Here is a 24852-nt window from a genome sequence, read left to right as displayed (position 1 = left end):
ATTATTGTTTTCACTAACACCAATGTTGGGGGTTACTATTATTGCCACTGACGCCAGAGATGTGGCTATTTTATTCCCAGTTTTCTCTTCAGTATACCCCCTGGCCATGTGCATGTGCAAAGTATAGTAAACCTAAAGAAAGAAAGGTGCTACACAACAAGCCTTATAACCATGAAGTGACACCCACTTTATTAACCACCCCAACTTTACCTGATGATGTCAGCGTATGACTACCAGACAGAGTGCCAAAGGGAAGATGATTTGGTGGGACCAGTTGTACTGCAGGGCCGTCTTTAATATTGATTTGCACCCCCCCCTCCACACACACACACACACACACACACACTTTTCCATGCCATTTTTCGCTTTCCACCTGTTCTGAGACATACAATAAATAGCAGCTAGACTCAAAATCTGTTTACTGAATCATAACAGACAGCGATTGCAAGTGGTTACCAGAGGTTACAGTGTACCATTACCACTCACTGACTGGCTGCTAGAGGTTGCAGCACACATTACGGCTTACTGATTATTTGCTAGAGGTTATAGCACATGACTTCTGCTTGTTGATTGGTTGCTAGAGATTACTGTACATCAATACTGCTCACTGATTGTTTGCTAGAGGTTACTGGACATCCATACCACTCACTAGTTGGTTTCTAAGGGTTACTGCACATTATTACTGCTCACTGATTGGTTGCATGAACTATCTCCATAGGGTTTGGGTTCCTGGATGACTGAGACGACTTCTCAGTCGATAACCGGTACTATAAAAGGGACGGACTGCACCTAAATGAGGAGGGTGCAGATCAGCTGGGATTAAGGATGGCCAAAAAGTTAGAGGGGTTTTTAACCACTTGCCGACCAGCGCACGACGATGTACGTCGACAGAATGGCACGGGCAGGCAAATGGGCGTACATGTACGTCCCTTTAAATTTGCCGCCCTGCCATCGGGAGCACGCCGGCGGCGGCGCGCTCCTGCGCTGGTCGGGACCTCCGTGAGTCCGGTCGCGGGACCCGCGGACTCGATCGCCGCGGGCATCCCCGCGATCGTCTCACTGAGCGGCCAAATGAAGAAATGCCGTTGTAAACAACATTTCTCCATTCTGCCTAGCAACTAGTGACGCTGATCTCTGCTCCATGTGATTGGAGCAGAGATCAGTGTTCACTAAATGAAAGCCCAACCCCCCCACAGTTAGTAACACATCCCTAGGAACACTTAACCCCTACACTGCCACCCACTGGTTAACCCCTTCACTGCCAGTGTCATTTACACAGGAATCACTGCATTTATATAGCATTGATTATTGTATAAATGACAATGGTCCCAAAAATGTGTCAAAAATGTCCGATGGGTCCCCCACAATGTCGCAGTCACAATAAAAATCGCTGATCGCCGCCATTACTAGTAAAAAAAAATAATAAAAAATTAATAATAAAAATGCTATAAAACTATCCCTATTTTGTAAACGCTATAACTTTTGCGCAAACCAATTAATAATCGCTTATTGCGATTTTTTTTACCAAAAATATGTAGAAGAATACGTATCGGCCTAAACTGAGGGAAAAAAATGTTTTTTTATATATTTTTGGGGGATATTTATTAAAGTAAAAAATAATGCGTTTTTTTCAAAATTGTCGCTCTATTTTTGTTTATAGCGCAAAAAATAAAAACCGCAGGGGTGATCAAATACCACCAAAAGAAAGCTCTATTTGTGGGAAAAAAAGGACGTCAATTTTGTTTGGGAGCCACGTCGCACGACCGCGCAATTGTCAGTTAAAACGACGCAGTGCCGAATCGCAAAAAGTGGTCTGGTCTTTGACCAGCAAATTGGTCCGGTCTGAAAGTGGTTAAACTAGGCGATGGGGGGAGGGATCAGAGATAGAGATAGTCAGCGTGGAGCATATTCCAGAGGGTAATATTAGGGGCATTAGTGGTGGGGTAACCAAAGCGCATAAACCCAAGGTGGATATGGTGGCAGGTCCTAGTTGTAATCTTGGAACACCCAAGAGGATAGTATGTGACCGGTCAAAATGTATTAATACATTAAAATGTTTGTTCGCCAATGCCAGAAGTCTGCCAAGCAAAATAGGCGAGTTGGAAGCTCTGGTGCATCAGGAGAGCTATGATGTAATCGGTATTGCTGAAACTTGGCTTCATTCCTCACATGACTGGGCTATTAATATTCCTGGCTATGCACTCTTTCAGAAAGACAGAGTAAAAAGGAAAGGTGGAGGGGTCTGTCTGTATGTAAGAAATGACCTCAAAGCGAGTGAGAAAGTGGACCTGGTGGACAGAGAGTGTGATGAGTCTGAGGCATTATGGGGGGAACTGCATACAGATGTGCGTAGTTCAAAGTTAATCATTGGAGTTTGTTATAGACCACCCAATGTTAATGAGGAGGTGGAGACTCAGCTCCTTGCACAGATAGAAAGGGCTGCAAGGGCTGGGACAGTGATAATAGGGGGATTTTAACTACCCAGAAATTGACTGGGGTAATGGCACTGCTGGAACAGTTAAAGGGCAAACATTTGTAAACCTATTACAGGAAAATGTTATGGTCCAGTTTATTGAGGCCCCAACTAGGAATGATGCTCTGTTGGACCTGGTAATCTCAAACCATGCAGAATGTATTACTAATGTTCATATAAAAGAACATCTGGGTAGCAGTGACCATAACATGATTTCATTTGATGTTAGCTGTAAGCAAAAATCACATACGGGAAAGATAAAAACACTTAATTTCAAGAGAGCAAATTTTCCAAGGATGAGGGCTGCTCTCCAGGACTGGGAGAGAATATTGTCACCAATGGGCACAGAACAGAAATGGGAATTCTTCAAAAAGACTGTTTGTGATCTCACGGCAAAGTATATTCCCATGGGCAATAAGTTTAAAAGGTTATAAATAAAACCTATGTGGCTCACGGCCAAAGTTAAAAAAGCTATAAACTATAAAAAAAGAGCTTTTAAAAAATATAAAAATGAAGGAACGCTAGGGTCATTTAAATGTTACAAGGAATATAACAGAATATGTAAAAAGGAAATCAAGGATGCAAAAATTCAAAATGAAAGACAGATTGCAAAAGATAGTAGGACAAACCCCAAAAAATTCTTCAAATATATTAATAGTAAAAAGGTTAAGTCTGAGCATGTAGGCCCTTTGCAAAATAATCTGGAGTGGGTGACTGGGGACAAAGAGAAGGCTAACTTATTAAATACTTTCTTCAGCTCTGTGTATACAAAGGAGCATGGGGGAGCTCGTGTCCATAATGGGGGTGGTACTGACACAGCCCCAAATCCACAATGGCTCAAAAGTGATATGGTCCAGAAATATTTGGGCAGAATAAAGGTGGATAAAGCACCTGGACCTGATGGCATCCACCCATGGATCCTAAAAGAATTGAGCTCTGTAATTTCAAAGCCATTGTATCTAATTTTTAGGGACTTATTAATGACAGGAATAGTACGACTGGATTGGCGCAGGGCCAATGTGGTGCCTATATTTAAAAAGGGAACAAAGTCTTTACCAAGTAATTATAGACCCGTTAGTTTAACTTCTATAGTTGGGAAGATACTGGAAGGATTAATAAAAGACCACATAGACGAGTTCTTGCAGAATAAAAATATTTTGAGAAACAGACAGCATGGATTCATGAAAGACAGAAGTTGTCAGACAAACCTGATTTCTTTTTATGAGGTGGTAAGTAAAACCTCTGGACAGAGGGGTGGCGGTGGACGTGATATATTTGGATTTTGCAAAAGCGTTCGATACAGTTCCGCACACACGGCTCATGTGTAAGGTAAAGTCTACAGGTTTAGAAATATCAGTTTGTAAATGGATAGAAAACTGGCTAAAAGACAGAATTCAGAGAGTAGTGGTTAATGATTCTTACTCTGAATGGTCTAAGGTTATCAGTGGTGTACCCCAAGGTTCAGTATTGGGACCCTTACTTTTTAATATGTTTATAAATGATATTGGGTCTGGGATCAAAAGTAACATTTCCGTGTTTGCAGATGACACCAAGCTATGCAGTGCAATAACGTCCTTACACAATGTCTCCAATTTACAAGCTGACCTCAATGCTCTGTCTAATTGGGCGACTATGTGGCAGATGTGGTTTAATGTGGAGAAATGTAAAGTTATGCACTTGGGGGCTAAGAATATGCATGCATCATACATGCTAGGGGGAGTACAACTGGGGGAATCCATAGTGGAGAAGGATCTGGGGGTTTTGGTAGATCATAAGCTCAATAATAGCATGCAATGCCAAGCTACGGTTTCCAAAGCGAGCAAAGTCCTTTCCTGTATTAAGAGAGGTGTATTTACTCCAGAGAGAGAGATATAATTTTGCTCCTATTCAAATCATTAGTAAGACCTCATCTGAAATATGCAGTTCAGTTTTGGACACCAGTTCTCAAAAAGGATATAGGTGAACTGGAGAAAGTGCAGAGAAGGGCAACCAAACTGATAAGAGGCATGGAGGAGGTCAGCTATGAGGAAAGATTAGAGGAACTGAATTTATTCACTCTTGATAAGAGGAGATAAAAGGGGGATATGATCAACATGTACAAATATATAAGGGGTCCATATAGGGAACTTGGTGTCAAGTTATTCACTTTACAGTCAACAAAGAGGACAAGGGGGCACTTTTTACGTCTAGAGGAGAAGAGATTTCATCTCCAAATACGGAAAGGTTTCTTCACAGTAAGAGCTGTGAAAATGTGGAATAGACTCCCTGCAGAGGTGGTTATGGCCAGCTCAGTGGTTTGCTTTAAGAAAGGCCTGGATTATTTCCTAAGTGTACATAATATAACTGGGTACTAACATTTATAGGTAAGGTTGATCCGGGGAAAATCCGATTGCCTCTCGGGGGATCAGGAAGGAATTTTTTCCCCTGCTTTAGCAAATTGGATCATGCTCTGCTGCGTTTTTTTTTGCCTTCCTCTGGATCAACTGTGGGTATAGAATTGGGTATATGGGCTGGTATGATATTTATTATAAATATTTATATATTTTTTTGGCTGAACTGGATGGACTTGTGTCTTTTTTTCAACCTGACTAACTATGTAACTATGTAACTATGGACCAGGTGGGCTTCATCCCAGGGCTTCAAGGACCAGATCAGATTTGCAGAGCATTGGACATTATCTCATTACTACAGTCTGATTGGTCAGGGGACTCCGTGCAAGAGGGACTTCTCCTGTCAACAGACTGGCAGAAGGCCTTTGATTTGGTGTCCTGGAATTATTTGTGTCAGGTTTTGGAAAACAGGTTTTGGTTCGCCCCTTTTTTTTTGCTTACCCTGGGAACACTTTACTCTCGCCCACAAGCTAGGGTGAAACTGATGGGCTATCATTCTGCCCCAATCTCAATTGAAAAGGGCACAAGGCAAGGGTGCCCACTGTCTCCATTACTCTTTGCCATTGCAACTGAGACAGTGGCTATAGCCATCCGAGAAGATGCAAACATACAGGGAGTGCGATGTGGTTCTTCTTTACATAAGTGTGCATTATTTGCAGACGACATGTTGTTGTTCACCACCTCTCCCATTATCTCCCTTCCGAATATACTTAGAACTCTACATGAGTTTGGTCAGGTGTCTGCGCTCAGAGTGAACAAGACATAATCCTTCCGCCATTAACATCAACATCCCTGAATCTATGTTTTCTCATTTATGGGACTTCTTTCCATTTCAATGGATGTATACAGTTCTTCCATATTTGGGAATTAAGCTTCTTCCCATATACTCGGCATTGTACGCGGTAAATTATCCTATACATAGTTGTAACATAAGGATTCATACACGTGATTTTCTTGACAATGTCCAACTGTATGACAGATGCTGTTAACTTTTTGTTTGTTCATTACGATAAAAGTCAATAAAAATATTGAAACAAAAAAAAAAAATCTGGCTCCTAACTTTTTTAGCTGGCTCCTAGATCCAAAGCAAATTTGTTAAGCCCTGGTCTAATGCACAAGCATAGATATAAAAGGCTCTACAGGATGAATGCACTTATCTGCACCCACATGAAAATGTATTCTAACAACATTGCTATCTGCAGATATTCACTGTGCAGCCTCTCTATTCCTGTACAGCTTCTGCTTGAAATAGTCTAATCTGTATGTGGCACATGCATGTGACGATTTACATCCACTTCAACGGATGCATATGTGTCAGCCAGTAAGACTGCAGATGGGCTTTCCTGGAATGTAGACCACAATACACATAAACCTGTACAATTCAGAAGATTTCTGTCAGAGATTTCACAAGACCAGGCACGCTCGAAACATGTTGTAGAAAATACTTTTGGTGAGTAGGGATGAGCTTAAAGTGTTACTAAACCCACAACAGTAAAATCAGTCTGTATATGAAGTAAAGAGTGCTTGTTATACTCACAGTGGAACCTAAGGGATTAATCCTCTGCATTATGTAAAAAGGCTGTTTGATCCTGTCTTCTGTGATCCTCCCCTTCTTCCACAGTCCCCAAACCATCTTCTGATAGAACAGAGCATCGGGGGCAAGCTGCTCATACTCAGTTCGGTGTATATTGCTAGAGAGTTTTTTTTTTCTGGGAGAGGGCATGTGATCAGCACAGGGCCAATCAGCACTGTCCAGACAGAGGGTTGGGGTCCTGCAGCCTCATAGGACAGTCAGAACAGAATGAATACTCCTCCTACAAGCTTTAACCAGACACTATCAATGAAATGAGTATAGCCTCAAGTAAAAAATAAGAGCAACGCACATGAAAGTGCCATCATCCAGATTAGTAATTTTCAAGAGATAGAGGATCTATGGGTGCCGGTGCAGTTGCTGATGCTGCTCCCTTTGCATCCAAACCCAAGAGGTTTTTTGTATATGGACTATCTCGGTACTTGGTTGGAAAACACAGATAATGAGTTATAAAAATTACAAATTTTGTTTAACCACTTCCCGACCGCCGCACGACGATGTACGTCGACAGAATGGCACGGGCAGGCATAAGGGCGTACATGTACGTCCCTGCCTTCCCGTGGGTCGGGGGCCCGAGCGGGCCACCGCCCGGTGCCTGCGGCGGTCGGTATTCGTTCGGGAGCGATCCCGGACGAGGGGGCGGCCATTCATTCATGGCCACCCCCTCGCGATCGCTCCCGACGAATAGAAATCGTTCGTGACATCACTTCCTCTCCTGTAATGTAAACACAGGAGAGGAAGTGATGTATTCTCTCCTCCGTGTCGGTATTTTTCGTTCCGACACTGAGGAGAGAGGATCGGTGAGTTGCACCAACACGTCACTACACAGTAGAACATGCCAGGCACACTCACACCCCCCCGATCACCCCCCCCAATTACCCCTGCCCCCCAGTCACAGTGACACCAATGTCATTTTTTTTTTTTGCATTGGTGTCATTTGTGACTGTAATAACTGTTAGGGCAGTTAGGGTTAGCCCCCTTTAGTTCTAATGTACCCCCCTAACCCCCCCAATAAAGGTTTAACCCCGTGATCACCCCCCGTCGCCAGTGTCACTAAGGCTGGGTTCACATTGCAGCGGTTTATGAGAACGAATGTGATTCGCACCGCACTGCAGTGCAAATCACATCCGATCTCTGTGCGATTCGAGTTCAGTCATACAGATAGTATGGCTGAATTCGCATTGCACCCGCCGCACCCGCCGCACCCGCCGCAAATTCGCACGGGACCCTTTTTTTGGCCCGCAGCAGAATCGGATCGCATGGGTGTTCACACCATGCGATCCGAGTTTGCAGATCGCACTGCGATATGCGAACTGATCTGGGGGTGTCATTAACATTTCACTGACACTCCCAGCAGTTCGCATAGGGCAGTGTGAACTGCCGCCGGGAGGCATGCGATGCGCGAACCCGCCGCGGATTCGTGGCGTTCCCGCATCGCTCCAGTGTGAACCCAGCCTAATAAGCGATCATTTTTCTGATCGCTGTATTAGTGTCACAGGTGACGCTAGTTAGGCAGGTAGGTATTTAGGTTCGCCGCAGCTTTTTATAGCGCCAGGGACCCCCATATACTACCGCATAAAGCCCCCTGATTGCCCCCTAGTTAACCCTTTCACCAGTGATCACCATATAACTGTTACAGATGACGCTGGTTGGTTAGTTATTTTTTTATAGTTTCAGGGCACCCGCCATTTATTACCTAATAAAGGTTTAACCCCCTGATCACCCGGCGGGTGTCATTTGTGACTGTAATAACTGTTAGGGCAGTTAGGGTTAGCCCCCTTTAGTTCTAAGGTACCCCCCTAACCCCCCCAATAAAGATTTAATCCCGTGATCACCCCCCGTCACCAGTGTCACTAAGGCTGGGTTCACATTGCAGCGGTTTATGAGAACGGATGTGATTCGCACCGCACTGCAGTGCAAATCACATCCGATCTCTGTGCGATTTGAGTTTAGCCATACAGATAGTATGGCTGAATTCGCGTCGCACCCGCCGCACCCGCCGCAAACTCGCACGGGACCCTTTTTTTGGTCCGCAGCAGAATCGGATCGCATGGGTGTTCACACCATGCGATCCAAGTTTGCAGATCGCACTGCGATATGCGAACTGATCTGGGGGTGTCATTAACATTTCACTGACACTCCCAGCAGTTCGCATAGGGCAGTGTGAACTGCCGCCGGGAGGCATGCGATGCGGGAACCCGCCGCGGATTCGTGGCGTTCCCGCATCGCTCCAGTGTGAACCCAGCCTAATAAGCGATCGTTTTTCTGATCGCTGTATTAGTGTCACAGGTGACGCTAGTTAGGCAGGTAGGTATTTAGGTTCGCCGCAGCTTTTTATAGCGCCAGGGACCCCCATATACTACCGCATAAAGCCCCCTGATTGCCCCCTAGTTAACCCTTTCACCAGTGATCACCATATAACTGTTACAGGTGACGCTGGTTGGTTAGTTATTTTTTTATAGTTTCAGGGCACCCGCCATTTATTACCTAGTCTCACTAGTGTACCCCTAAATTTAGGGGTGTCTACTTTCCAAAATGGGGTCATTTGGGGGGGGTTTGTGCCATCTTGGCATTTTATGGCCTTCAAAACTGTAACGCCCTTAGAAAGCCTGAAGGCGGTGCTTGGTTTTCGGGGCCCCGTACGCGGCTAGGCTCCCAAAAAGTCCCACATATGTGGTATCCCCGTACTCAGGAGAAGCAGCAGAATTTATTTTGGGGTGTCATTTCACATATGCCCATGGCATGCGTGAGCAATATATCATTTAGTGACAACTTTGTGAAAAAAATAAATAAAAAAAAAAAGTTTGTAATTTTCCCGCAACTTGTGGCAAAATATAAAATATTCCATGGACTCAACATGCCTCTCAGCAAATAGCTTGGGGTGTCTACTTTCTAAAATGGGGTCATTTGTGGGGGTTTTGTGCCATCTTGGCATTTTATGGCCTTCAAAACTGTAATAGGTAGTGAGGAGTGAAGTCAAATATTTACGCCCTTAGAAAACCTGAAGGCGGTTCTTGGCTTTCGGGGCCCCGTACGCGGCTAGGCTCCCAAAAAATCCCACACATGTGGTATCCCCGTACTCAGGAGAAGCAGCAGAATTTATTTTGGGGTGTCATTTCACATATGCCCATAGCATGTGTGAGCAATATATCATTTAGTGACAACTTTGTGTAAAAAAAAAAATAAAATTTTTTTTGTCATTATTCAATCGCTTGAGGCAAAAAAATAAAATATTCAATGGGCTCAACATGCCACTTATCAATTTCCTTAGGGGGTCTACTTTCCAAAATGGGGTAATTTGGGGGGGTTTTGTACTGCCCTGCCATTTTAGCACCTCAAGAAATGAGATAGGCAGTCGTAAACTAAAAGCTGCGTAAATTCCAGAAAACGTACCTTAGTTTGTAGATGTGACAACTTTTGCGCAAACCAATAAATATACAATTATTGACTTTTTTTTTACCAAAGACATGTGGCTGAATACATTTTGGCCTAAATGTATGACTAAAATTGAGTTTATTGGATTTTTCTAATAACAAAAAGTAGAAAATATCATTTTTTTTCAAAATTTGCGGTCTTTTTACGTTTATATCGCAAAAAATAAAAATCGCAGAGGCAATCAAATGCCATCAAAAGAAAGCTCTATTTGTGGGAAGAAAAGGATGCAAATTTTGTTTGGGTACAACATTGCATGACCGCGCAATTACCAGTTAAAGCAGCGCAGTGCCAAATTGTAAAAAGACCTCTGGTCATTGACCAGCAAAATGGTCCGGTCTGAAAGTGGTTAATAAAGACAAAAAATCATACATCAATAATGTTAAAATTCTCCTTCCCTCTCCCCACTTGTCCCTTCTCTCCTTTTTTTTCTGTCTTTCTTTCTCTTGGGTTTCCTTCACTTTCCCACCCCTTTTGTTTTTCCTACTTTTTTCCCACACCTTGCACCCCCCGCCCCCACATACCCAGTTCACCTCCTGGTTTTCCTTCATCACCGTGTCACACCTTTGTGTGTACTCACCAATTTACTTTAATGTGCTGGGTGAGCTCATCTCCTCACTTTGGATTGGTTGTAAACTCTCTGTTATATCATCATATTCTCTGCTTTGTTTATTTTGTTATGTGTAAATATTCTATTTACCTTGTAGACTGTCCTCCTGAAGAAGCGGTTCGCCGCGAAACCAGTAGAGGGAATTTTCTATACCCCTCTTCAACAGAGACCTTACGGGGGAACCCGTCGGTAGTTTGTTAAATTATGGTGTATATGATTTTAACATTATTGATGTATAATTTTTTGTCTTTATTAAACAATTTGTAATTTTTATAACTCATTATCTGTGTTTTCCTACCAAGTACAGAGATAGTCCATATACAAAAAACCTCTTGGGTTTGGATGCAAAGGGAGCAGCATCAGCAACTTCCCCGGCACCCCTAGAACCTCTATCTCTTGAAAATTGAACTAGACACTGTCACAAGACTGCTATATACTGCTGATGAGAAAAGGTATTTCGCATTTTATATTTACTATAACTATTTAATTTCCATGTACTGTGGGAGACAGACCAGATATAGTGAATGCAGGGTCCTGGGTTTAGTAACGCTTTAAGTCCTTGGCTATTCTGCGTCTTTAACAGCCAGTTACATCATGGCTCCATTCACTTACATGAACAGGAATCCCTGGCCATGTAAATAAAGGAGCCAGGATAGTTAAGAATAATAATAATAAAAAAAAAAATTATGTCCAGGTTTCCCCATAATTCATACCAAGCCCTTCAGGCCTGGTAGTGATTTTAAAGGGGAAAAAAACCCAAAACATGTGAGATGTGCCTCAAAAAGCCATACCAGACATGACCTTATCTGAACATGAGGGGTGGAAGGCCAAGAAAGAGGGGAACAAGATTTTTTTGTAAAAATAAATCTTTGTTTATATGAGCTGTTATTTGGCAGACTTATCATTCAGCAGGAGTGAAGCAACGGGACCAGACCTGTGGCAATGGATTTTTCCTTCCAGCAGGTTGGGCGTTGTGATTGATGTGGATATACGTAGGACTTTGTTTTTTTCATTTTTATAATACAAGGCTTGTCAAAAATTGTCTGTGTTAATTATTACGTTACTTTTTTTTTTTTTTGTGTGTGAATGAGTGGGGGTATTCATTCATTCATATCAGGGGCTGATATCTGATGGGCCCTTATTGTTAAAGGGGCTTTCAGATTTCTATAAGACCCAAGTCTGCAGACCTCTATAACCATCGAGTCAGGGTTGTGGGAAAGAAGCTCTTGTCTTTATCAACACCCCCTATAGAGAGGGCATGTGACCTGGTATGGTTTGAGGGGGGGGGGGCACACACTTGTTGCCCTCTTTCCTGGTTTTGCCAGGATGCATTCTAGAATGGGGTCTGGTATAAATATTTAGGGGTACCTCACACTTTATTTTTTATTTTTGTGTGGGTGTTTCTCCTTAAAATCCATATTAGGCCCAAAGGGTCTAGTATAGAATTTAAGGGGACCCCAGGGGAGCATAGAGTGATGAGCAGCCCTGCTTGTGTCCAAGGCTGCTCATCCATTGGGTGGCACAGTGGTGTAGTGGGTAGCACTCTCACCTAGCAGTAAAAAGGGTCACTGATTCAAATCCCAACCATGACACCACCTGCCTGGAGTTTACATGTTCTCCCTGTGCCCGTGTGGGATTCCTTCGGGTACTTTGGTTTCCTCCCACACTCCAAAGACATACTGGTAGGTTAATTGGCTCCTGTCTAAATTGTCCCTAGTACATGAATGTGAGTTAGGGATCTTAGATTATAAGCTCCTTGAGGGTAGGGACTGATTTGAATTTGAATTACAATGTATATGAAGAAGCGCTGCATAAATTGACAACAATATATAAGTACCTTAAATAATAATAATAATAATAATCCATCCCTGTACACATGTAACTACTCGGATTTCCAGAAATATGTAATTCCCATCAACCTATCATTGATTTGCACAAGCTGCTGGTCACAGCTACAGTATACACAACTCCTGGGTGCAGAAATATACTGAATTTCCGTGGGTGTATAGCCCCCTACACCTATGTAAATGAGCCCTTACTAGTGCAATATAGCATACTACTACTTATGCCGCGTACACACGTAGCAGACTATCCGGCGGACTTAGTCTGGCGGACTTTCCGCCGGACTGTCCGCCACACTCTCTGAACGAGCTACTTGCCCACACACGGTTCCCCCTAGGTCCATATCAGACCCTTATCCGAGCACGCTACCCAGCCGGCCAGGAAAGGGGGTGGGGACGAGCGAGCACCCCCCCTCCTGAGCTGCACCAGGCCGCGTGCCCTCAACATGGGGGGGTGCCTTGGGGAAGGGGGGCTACGCAGCCCCCCACCCCAAAGCACCTTGTCCCCATGTTGATGAGGACAAGGGCCTCTTCCCGACAACCCTGGCCGTTGGTTGTCGGGGTCTGTGGGCGGGGGGTTAATCGGTATTCGTGAGCCCCCTTTAATAAGGGGGCCCCCGGATCCTGGCCCCTCACCCTATGTGAATGAGTATGGGGTACAATGTACCCCTACCCATTCACCTGTGAAAAAAAAGTAAAAAAAAACCACCACACACAAAGGTTAAAATCGTTTTTTGCACAGCTCCGGGGGTCTTCTTCCGTCTTCGGGGGTCTTCTCACCGGACTCCTCCGCTATCTTCTGCTAGCTCTTTTACTAGCGGAGGAGCCCGGCTTTCTTCTTCGCAGCCGCCCTCTTCTTCCGACTTCGGGGGTCTTGTCCCCCTCTTCGGGGGTCTTGTCCCCCTCTTCGGTTTTTCTTGCCGGGCCACCGCGCCTTCTGTTGCCAATGTCGCTGTCTTCTCTTCTTCTCTTCAGATGTTACCTCGTCGCTGTCTCTGCTCACAATGACAGGGACGCGGCGCATGGCGAGTTATATAAGGACATCACCGGATGATGTCCCCGCCCATTATGATGTCACAGTCCCAGCATCCTCTGGGACTGTGACATCATAATGGGCGGGGACATCATTCGGGATGTTCCTATATAAGTCGTCGCACGCCGCGTCCCTGTCATTGGGACCGGAGAGAGCGACAAGGCAACATCTCCAGAAGAGAAGAACAGAAGAGCAGAACAGAAGGCCAGAAGAAAGAGGTGACAGAAGACCAGGCCACCGCTTGTAAAAGAGCTAGAAGAAGGCGCAGTGGCCCGAAAAGAAGAACCGAAGAGGGGGGACAAGACCCCGAAGTCGGAAGAAGAGGGCGGCGGCAAAGAAGAAAGCCGGGCTCCTCCGCTAGTAAAAGAGCTAGCAGAAGATAGCGGAGGAGTCCGGCGAGAAGACCCCCGAAGACGGAAGAGGACCCCCGGAGCTGTGCAATAACTATTTTAACCCTTGTGTGTGGTGTTTTTTTTAAACTTTTTTTCACAGGTGAATGGGTAGGGGTACATTGTACCCCATACTCATTCACATAGGTTGGGGGGCCGGGATACCCAAGGCACCCCCCCATGTTGAGGGCACACGGCCTGGTACGGCTCAGGAGGGGCACTCGCTCGCCCCACCCCCTTTCCTGGCCAGCCAGGTAGCGTGCTCGGATAAGGGTCTGATATGGACCTGGGGGGGCCCCCGTAGGGATTCCACTTTAAGTCCATACCAGGTGAGGAGGCGTCGCTGGCCCCGGCTAACTTGAGACGTGCTCAAAATGAGCAGACTTTTCTCCAGGCGGGAAAAGTCCGTTCATTTCAAAAGTACGGCGGACAGATTGGAGTGCAAAAATACTTTCTTAGTCCACCGGAATTTTGGGTAAAAAAAAGTCCGCCGGAGCCCACATACGGCGGGATTGTCTGGTGGACTTTTCCAGCGGATTGTTTGATCGTGTGTACGAGGCATTACACTACACACTGACAAATGGCTGGCCCATTATTGGCCATTCTAACCCAGCTGATCACAGTTCAAAGGCCTCACGGTACTATAAACTATGATTTTCCTCGTATTTCAAATTATTTAGTGGCTTGCAGTCTGCCCCAGGACATGAGTTATACTGTAAGTTATACTGCCCCCTACCCCCCTTTCCCCTCCCTAAGTTTTATACTCACTGGTCCACATTGCACAGCTGAAAATTCCAATCATTCCTATAGAGAAGCTATGAATATGATTTTGTGGGAAGAACCTAGGGACTAAGTAGAGATTTTGCAGCAGTGGTTGAACAATGGGAATCCCGGACAGAAGCCTGGACATGAGTATAAAGGCCCGTCTGTACACACTGTAATGGACGCCGTGGCTGGGTCCTGGAAGGACGCTATATTTCCCCTCTGTTTGGGTTGTGCTCTCTTTAAGGGAATACAATTGATTAACCCACCTGTTAAGGCAGTGTCTTTAAAAAGCAAGACAGGAAGTTGTAGATGGGTGTGGTGGAGTGTGAGCAGCTTGATGCTGGCTGAAGAGTGGTTTGCCCTGTGGGAGACTGTAGTCCGTGTAAGGGACTGGGAAAGGCTGACAAACCTTGAGAGTCAGGAAGACTAAGGAAGTCGGTGAGTCCAGGGGGCTGGAAAGAGTTGACAAATCTGTTGGGAGCAAGCAGAGGAACTGTTGACAATTGAGAGCCAGGTGGCTTGGTATGTTCATTTGTGTGCTGAATGAATTTAAACCCCTGCGTGGGATTACTGGAGGAACTAAATATTTTGTTTTCTTATAATAAACGTGGGCTACCAGGCCCTTAACCATAAAACGCCTGCCTGATGTAGACTAAAACGCGCATCTACCAATTGAGCTTAATCACCCCGAACATTACAAGTGGTGCTCGAATGCGGGCATGTAGACGGTGGAATCCGGGTCCTTGCTCCATGGTGAGTCGCATCAGGAACTACTGCTAGCTGTGTGTGGCAGCCAGGCGAACAGCATTGCGTATACGTTTATTTGATGGACTGTGTTGCATGCGGGTTGTGTACCTGTGAAGGAAGAATCAAACATCAGATTTTTTTTTCTCCTTCTTTGCTGAGAACTGTTACAAGCTGCTGTGTGCATGTGATTGCAAGGATGAGGCAGTCAAAAAGCAAGAAGTTCATGTTTAATCAAGTTAAAGAGGACGTGAGCTCAGCATGGCCTGAGAAGATGTCTCCACCTTGTAGGGCCAGTCAAAAGGGGCCAGTGATGTGTGAGACAGTGAATGAATGGTTCAAGCGGAATCGCAAAGAGTGGGGCGCAGTGCAAGGAGCTGACATCTTGGCCTCTGACTATGTGCAACCCATGCTGCCTACAGAGGAGGTGGGAGACTTCCTTGTAAGATTTGAAAAAGTTGCTGTAAAGAGAAAATGGCCTAGGGACCGGTGGCCAAAACTGCTGCAAACCTTATTGCGGATAGAGTTCCGGTCGGTTTACCATTTGATGGATGGGGGCCAGGATGACTATCGCAAGTTTAAAGAGGAAATCCTTCTTAGAGGAGAGTTCCATCGTATCATGGGCCGCCAGCAATGCTCCAGGATGGGAGAAGTGTCGCCGGAAGTCCTAGGAATTGGAAATCCAGAGAAACGTAAGGTTTTCTGTCATGGCCGCTTAGGCAAAGGGGTCAGTCCCGAAAGGAGAGTACATCAGCTTGAATCCTGCATGAGTTATAGCCAACCAGCTTTGGAGCGCAAGTCTGCAGTTACCCCTAGCAACAAGGATCTTGTGTTACCTACAGGGGGCGTCAGTGGGTCCAGAAAGGCTGCAGTTTTGCTCCATGGCCACATGGGGGAGTCAGCCTATGGAGACACCACACCAGTGAGACAACGCACTCAAGTGAAGGCTATGACATCAGCTGCAGGAACTGGTAAGACTGTTTCAGTTTATGATGCTGAACCCAGTGAAGTGGGAGTATGTCCAGTGGGGAGATCCGCAGTACAAATGGACATAGACTTTCTGCAGTGTGCTACCCAGAGCAGTGGGGAGGCACCGCGTAAAGCCCAAATAGACGCAGGGCTAAAGACTGAAAAGGACATGGGGACTCTGCATATGCCTGCTATGATCCAGCAAATGGCTGGGAAAATTGAGCTAGGGGTGACCAAAACAGTGCTGGTACCATGTTCCCTAGTGATAGCTGCTGCAGGGTTGCCCAGGGAAACTTCCAAGGAGCTTGCAGTGTTGGAGCAGAGAGTTTCCCAGGTCAGCTATGGAGCTGCCCAAATAGGCAAAAGTGCCCCTTTACAGAGAGCAGGTGCTGTGAAGAGTCGCTCAGAGGTTATGGTGGCTCATAAACAAACCACAAAAACAGCAGTTGTGTCTACATGTAATGAGAATGCTAATGATCGTACTAACAAAAGTGATACTATTGCTAAACGTTGTGAGTGTAATGACATTGAAACATGTATTTCTTGTAATGTCATATCTGAGAGTGAGGTTGGTAATGTGTTCACTACCAGTGATGAGAGTAGGAGATCTCCCATGACAGGCAGAGGCACAGGATTGTCCATGGAAGTCTCATGGGGTCTCCATGTGTTGGAGTCAGAGGCTGCCCAGGATGGCTCTGGTGCTATGCTGGTGGAACAAGGGGGGACTAATTCACACAGTGAGAGAGTGTGGGCGCAGCCCCACAACCCTACGTGTAGCCCAGTGGGCAAGGGGTTAATTAAGCCTGCAAAAGCTGAGTATACAAAGCTCGATGTGTCTGTAGTGCCACCAGAAAAAGGTGTTCAGAATGGTGTGCTGCACCAAGTTTTAGGTGACGAAGCATCACCCCAATGCAACGTTGATAAAAGTGTGGTGTTACAAAATGATCTGTATAGAAGTGAGGAATGTGCAGTTAAAGCTAATGAATCCCAGGTTTTTGTGCGGCCTTCTACAGCAGGTGATGCAATGCTGTGGAACACCCATGAGGGAACCACAATGGACTGGGACAGCTGGGCCAAACAATTGTTAGCCATGCTGGATAAGGCTAGCTTAAGTAACAAGGGTGTGGACACAACTGCTATGCCAGACAGGGGGATCGCCGACCCGCAGGTGGTTGAGGGCGTCTTGGTCCCTGCAAAGGTTGCTGCCCTCCACTCTGAGGAAACAGTTCAGGGCACTGGCATCGCAGATGTGTTGTCCACAGCCCTACAGCTAAATGATATGGAGTATCAAAGTGATAGTGTGACTTGTAATGACCTGCAGAGGCTCACCAACACTGGTGCAGAAGGGATAAGTGTGAGACATGTGTCTGACAGCTCTCCAGGGGAGAAACAAGCTGTGATGATGAGTACCTCCAAGGAGGATGAGGTCTCTTCAAATGTCTCACCCTCTCAACCTGCAGTCGCTGAGCCCCTCCATGTCTTGGACAGGGTAAAGGACCCTAGAAAGTTCTGGTGTTTAGACATGGGATGTTTAGAGATGACAGAAACTTTACTAGAAATGCTAGAGTTGGTAAAGATGAACTTACTGTATACTTGGGTATCTCCGCCGCAGTTGGACCAGGTGGTGCTGCGTAGCACCAATGGGTGGAGCCAGGTGGTACAGGCAGTGCTGGGAAACCATGACAAACAGTGGAATTGGTGGGACCAATGGTTAACCATTTGGCACAGGATCTCCAGATTCTCTGTGAGCGTACTTCTAGTTATTGATTGGTATGGAAGGCACGCGAGAGAACTGCTTGAGATATCAGAGGTCTCTCCGTCTGATGCGATGACTAGAAACATCTCTGCTGGTGTGGTCCGAGGTGCGGCGGAGCAGTTGTCAGTAGAGGGCGCAGATACTGCCTTACCCGCTAGGCCTCATGAGAAGGAACGGCCCAGAATGGACTCAGCAGTAGCAGAGATGCTTTCTGTCACTGGCCCAGAGGTACAAGTTAAGGTGCCCGGAGACACTATGGGAGAAAGTGTTAATATTGGTTGCCATAACAATGTAATGTGTTCACATGGAAAAAATGGTTTATGCTTGGGTCAGGGTAGGTTGTTAGAACAAGTACCCATGGAGTGTTGGACAACGGGTGAGGTGGAGCTGTGCTATGGTCCCGTCGGATGTAGTCCCTCCTCGGGTCTTCTTCTAACAAGCACTGATGATACGGAAAGCTGTGATCTGTTAAGAGTTCGTTCTGCAAACAATGATTTGGTTGCCATGGGTAACAAGAGAAACTGTTTTGAACCTGAAATACAGATGGTGAAGGGTAAAATGGGTATTTGTAAGTTGAAAGGAGGGCTCAAGGAAGGCAGAGTTCCCCCAAGAAAAGTGAATAAGCCCAGGGACCCCAAAAGAAGAGGAAGGCTGAGTATAGGACAATATAGGAACCTGTTAAGATCCAGGGGGGAATGTTCCTGGAAGCGCACCCGGAAAAAAGGTTGGGCCTACGTGGCTGACAGCCAGCACAGAGGTGTCCCAACCATCATGATGGGTGCTGGTGTTCCTCCCTCCGGATCGAAACACAGGGGGGGGATATGTAATGGACGCCGTGGCTGGGTCCTGGAAGGACGCTATATTTCCCCTCTGTTTGGGTTGTGCTCTCTTTAAGGGAATACAATTGATTAACCCACCTGTTAAGGCAGTGTCTTTAAAAAGCAAGACAGGAAGTTGTAGATGGGTGTGGTGGAGTGTGAGCAGCTTGATGCTGGCTGAAGAGTGGTTTGCCCTGTGGGAGACTGTAGTCCGTGTAAGGGACTGGGAAAGGCTGACAAACCTTGAGTCAGGAAGACTAAGGAAGTCGGTGAGTCCAGGGGGCTGGAAAGAGTTGACAAATCTGTTGGGAGCAAGCAGAGGAACTGTTGACAAATGAGAGCCAGGTGGCTTGGTATGTTCATTTGTGTGCTGAATGAATTTAAACCCCTGCGTGGGATTACTGGAGGAACTAAATATTTTGTTTTCTTATAATAAACGTGGGCTACCAGGCCCTTAACCATAAAACGCCTGCCTGATGTAGACTAAAACGCGCATCTACCAATTGAGCTTAATCACCCCGAACATTACAACACGTTACGAAGTAACATTTTGTCCTACAAATGATCTGCCAATTTTCGGATTGTTGGTACGGTGCTTTCGACAGCCAATTCCGGTTTTTCGTCAGACAAAAGCTGGATGTGCAGACTGGAAAAAAAATTTGGTACGTGAATTCAATGCCCGATTTTCGTTTAATTAGTACAGTTTTCGTATGAAAAAAGTCATATGAGCAAGCTCAGAAATGAAAGAACACAAACTATTCAACAGATGACTTCAATGCTGAAGTTGTATTCTGTCGTACGAGAATTTTCGTATGGTGAGTACCTCTTCACTTTCGAAATGAGACTCGCATGCAACAAAAAATGGATGAACAGTCATCTGAAAATCTGATTGTGTGTATGAGGCTTAAGACTTTGGGGGGGTTCAGGTCTAATAGAGAAATATAATATAAAAATTTAACTTTTTTACAGGTTTCAGCATTAGAGAAAATTTGTAGAGCATTGGTGCCCTCCAGTGTAGAAATTGGGTATTGTATGAAAGTGTTAAATCATTTTGTATTCTCTCCGGATGCTAACTCAGGAAAAATAAATAGGTGGGCAGTGAACACATTTCATATATAGAGATGGAACATCATATTTCAGTACTTAGCAGTCTGTACAAAAATATTATTTTCTGGATAATTGCCTAATTATGTTTTTTTTGTTTTGTATAGAGTGGAAAAGGGTAAGAATGTCTATCAGGATTTTTTGCTGATCTTGTTCCCACTGGGGACATTTCCCCACACTTTAGGGAAATCTATCCCACTTCCATCTAACAACTGAACTTTTAACTATTCCATCAGCTCATCCCCCACAGTTATTACCTTTTTTTTATGACTTGCCCCACCCAGTGCCGTCACTAGGGTTGGTGTCACCCAGTGCGGTACAACATGGTGTCACCCCTCCACCAACTATATTCGCCCCTCAGTACAGACCCCCCCTCAGTATAGCCCCCCATACACTAAGTATAGACCCCCCTGTCAGTGCAGACCCCCCTCACTAAGTATAAAGCCCCTCCATCAGTATAGGCCCCCCCCAGTACAGACCCCCGCTATAAGTATAGACCCCCTCCATAAGTATAGACCCCCCCAGTACAGACCCCCCCTCCATAACTATAGTCCCCCCCCCTCAGTACAGACCCCCTCCATTAGTACAGATCCCCCTCAGGACAAACCACCCCCCTCCTCCAATAGAACAGACCCCCCCAGGACAAACCACCCCCCTCCATTAGTACAGACCCCCTCAGGACAAACCACCCCCCTCCATTAGTACAGACCCCCTTTAGGACAAACCATTAGTACAGACCCCCCAACCTCAGGACATACCACTCTCCTCCACCAATAGTACAGACCCCCCAATACAAACCACCCCCACTCCATTAGTACAGACCCCCCCAGGACAAACCACCCCCCGTTCATTAGTATAGACCCACCCTCAAGACAAACCACTCTCCCCATTAGTACAGACTCCCTCCAGGACAAACCACCCCCCCCCCCCCCCATTAGTACAGACCTTCCCTCCCTCAGCACAAAGCACCCCCCTCCTCCAATAGTACAAACCTCCCTCAGGACAAATCATCCCCCTCCATTAGTACAGACCCCCCCCAGAACAAACCACCTCCTACATATAATATGTCCAGCAGCAAAAAACAACCTCATCAGCAAGCCCGCCCCGTCGGAGGAGAGGAAATCTATTCTCCTGCCCCGTCAGAGGAGAGGACTGTGTGCAGCGATGCCGCCTGGGTGGAGAGCAGATTGTGACAGGTTTGGGCAGTAGCACAGGACTGAGAAACAGAGAGGAGGAGAACACATGCCAGCCACGGCCGCAGCGCTGGAGGTATGTTCCAGCTGAATAATAAAAGAAAAACTGCCAAAGGGAGCTAGGACTTTTGTTACCCCTGTAACAGGTGGCACGCAGGTGTGGAACACCCCCCCCCAGCGACGCCACTGATGGTGTCACGCCTGTAGCGGGTTGCACCCGGCTGTGGGCCGCATCCCCCCTCACCCCCCAGCGACACCACTGATGGTGTCACCCTTGTAGCAGGTGGCACCCAAGTGTGGATCACACCCCGCCCCCCTTTAGTGACTCCACTGGCTCCACCCTTTTAGATTATAAACTCTTATGAGCAGGACCCTCTCAACCCTCTTGTATTTTATTGTATTGTAACTGTACTGTCTCCCTTTAAATTATAAAGCTCTGCGCACACTGTTGGCACTATATAAATTCTTATAAATTCTGTATAATAATTTCCCTCCAGGAAGGGAGCAGAATCTCTGTAACAGGAGCATGGGCAGCAATAAAGGTATTTATTGGTAGATTTTTTATTTTTTTTTAAGAAGTAAAGATTTATTTGTCTTACAAAGACGTACAGACAAAGAAGCACATTAGCCCATCTAGAGACAATCTCTTAATACATGCAATGTTCAAATCTCAGTGTAAATATCATCTATGAAAACTAAACAGAGCATATGCTATCAAGTTAGGGTTATTCTGTATCTCTTCAGGGTCAGACAGAGCTTGGAATTTTCTAAGTTTCTAGTCCAGTAATAACATTTCAAAATAATCCTAGCTCAGTTTTGCTATCCTGGCTTATGGAACCAAAGGAAAAAGTAACAGTGAGAAATCAATAAAGGAAAACCCCAAAGGGTAACTTTCAGCAGGTACGAAAAGAGTGTCATACAGGGCTTAGAACCAGGTGAGGTTGGAGGAAAAAAAACAGGGTCAAATGTGAAATAATGCCACGTACACACGACAGGTTTTTCCATCAGAATAAACTCTGACGTTTTTTACGACTGAGTTCCGCTGAAACGGACTTGCCTATACACGATCACACCAAAATCCGATCGTTTAGAACTTGGTGACGTACGACGGGACTTGAAAAAGGAAATTCGGTAAATACATTGGTACTCATGTGTGGCTTCAGCACGTATTGGACAATAGCTTCGAATCATGGGGAACCTGGGAAGATGATCTATGTGATCCAGTGTAGACACGTGTGATTTGTTTTGTTATGAAATTCACGTTATTCAGAGATTCAGATGTATCCAAATTTCTGAATACAACAGTAAAGATTTTCAACAAATCTGAAATATACATTAGCAAAATAAATTTAATTAATTTGTTTCATTCAGATGTTTGAATCATCCGAATGAAACAAATTATTTGAATTAATTAGATACTAGCTGGTTTTTATGAAGTGGGGCGGCTTTCCGGCTGCCGCATATTTAACAACCATGACTCATCTGCTGTCTGTCGGGGTCTGCTTGTGGGGGTCCACAGGCGGGGGGCCCCAGATCCTGGCCCACCCCCTCCCCAATAAGGGGGACCCTACTCATTCACCAAAAAAAAGTGTCAAAAATAAATAAAAACACAAACAGTTTCCTTTATCAAAAAAAAAGAAAAAAACAATGTCCCCCAACGTAAATCCAGCGTCAATCACAATGAACACCACTGCCGCCGACCTAAAAGAAAAAAAAAAGCTCCACACGCGCCACTTGCCTTCCAGCATCTGACATGTCCAGTTTCCACCGAAGTTAAATAAATTAAGGAACACGTTCACTGATGACTCTGTTCCTTCATTTATTTAGCATCACTAGGCACTCGCCAACTTACAGCTCCAGTTCCCAGTGCCTGTCGACTTACAGCTCCATTTTTTTTTTAAACTTTGGCATGGGGTTCCTCTTCAAATCAAAAGGCCCTAGTATGGATTGTCAGCACTGGTTTGTTTATATTCTTCTGTCAGCTGGGAATCCCACTGACAGCAGATAAGTCATGGATGTTAAGGCTGTCCACTCCTTAACAACCAGTTATTCTTCACACAGAATTTGGATCAGATCGATATTTTCAATTTGATTAGAGTTCAAATCCGTCCAAAAAGTTAAAATTGTTTTGAAAACGAAACTAAACAAATTCTTGAAAAAAGGATTAGAATTAAAGGGTGTGCCCAAGACTTGATGGATAGAGACCAGCTGCACACATCCCTAATACATAGTGTAAAGAAAGAAAAAACGCTTTCTTTACACTATGAAAAAAGAATTAGACCTTGTTTCGGTCTTAACGTGTCCCAGGAAATTGGTGTTGTCCCGTTATATCACCAGAGCCACTGCTAGAGGTCCGGGGCCTGCACTGGTGATTTTGTCTCTGCTGCCATTTTACAAAAGGCCAGCTCTCGTGAGGAAGAAACAAGAGCCTGGGTGGCAATGAAAGCGGCTGCCAATAGAAATGGAGCTGCCGCCAATCCCCCGCCTCATGGCCTGCTGCCAGTCAATGACCTGGCAGCAGCTCCATTTCTCTTGGCAGCCACTTTCATTACCACCTGGGCTCTGCCTCTTGTTTCTTCCCTTCGGCCTCCACGTGAGCTGGTCTTCTCTATATGGCACGGAGACCAAATCACTGATACAGCAGCATGGAGGTAACATCTCATAATTAATCTGGTGACAAGTTGCATCTCTGGAGACAAGTGACAAGCTGCATCTGTGGTGACAAGCTGCATCTCTGGTGACAAGTTACATCTGTGGTAATAAGTGAGCGCTGCATCTGTGGTGACAAGGGACAAGCTGCACCCCTGGTGACACGTGAGCGCTACATCTCTGGTGACAAGCTGCATCTCTGGTAACATGTGACACGCTGCATCTCTGGTGACAAGTGACAAGCTGCATCTCTGGTGACAAGTGACACAAACTGCATTTGGTAACAACTGAGTGCTGCATCTGGTGACAAGTGATGTGGCAGGTGACACGCTGCATCTGGTGGGAGGAGACGTGGCAAGTGACGTGCTGCATCTGGTGGCAGGCGATGTGGCAAGTGACACGCTGCATCTGGTGGCAGACGACATGGCAATTGACACGCTGCATCTGGTGGCAGTCGATGTGGCAAGTGACATGCTTAAGGCTCCCACTGATTCTGCATTATGGTGAGTTGAACTATTTGATTTTATATTACAATATACGAAATAATGCGCTTCAATCAACCTAACACCATAAAAACCATGGTGGCGGGATGATTGAAGCGCTAACACCAGGTGTTTGGAGTATCTTTATTTGCTGATTGTTAAACTTTCTGGAATACACATTTCTATTGTGGTGTAGGACCTGCCCCCCCCCCCCCCCCCCATACTATGCCTACAAATGAATGCCTCCGTCCCATAATTATAATAAGACTACCTACAGACAAAAAAGTCCTTATACATTTTTGGAGAATGTTGGAAATTATGCACTCCACAATTGTAAAAATAGAAGTTGATTTCCAATGTCTCAGCATTACGTTCTTGGATGCAAGTTAAAAGAAGCAAAGCATGGTCCTTCTTGGCAAGTGATATGGGTGTCTGTATATCAAGCAGCAGTAAATTACCGCTGATGAGTTCTCGGGAATTCTCAGAGGAGATCGTTTTCCTCTGAGTGCCTGTTTATGAAGCGTGGTAGATCATTTCTCCTTTTGAGGAGTGAAGCAATCTAAAACGCTTCGAACTGTGGTAAAAGCTTCCTGTCACTGTAATTACGTGAAAC

The sequence above is a fragment of the Lithobates pipiens genome, unplaced genomic scaffold (assembly GCF_037356315.1).
Source record: "Lithobates pipiens isolate NorthernLeopardFrog02 unplaced genomic scaffold, aLitPip1_a1.2 Scaffold_1, whole genome shotgun sequence".
Classification (NCBI taxonomy): domain Eukaryota; kingdom Metazoa; phylum Chordata; class Amphibia; order Anura; family Ranidae; genus Lithobates; species Lithobates pipiens.
The sequence above is the reverse complement of the archived record's forward strand: the minus strand, read 5'-3'. Positions refer to the sequence as shown.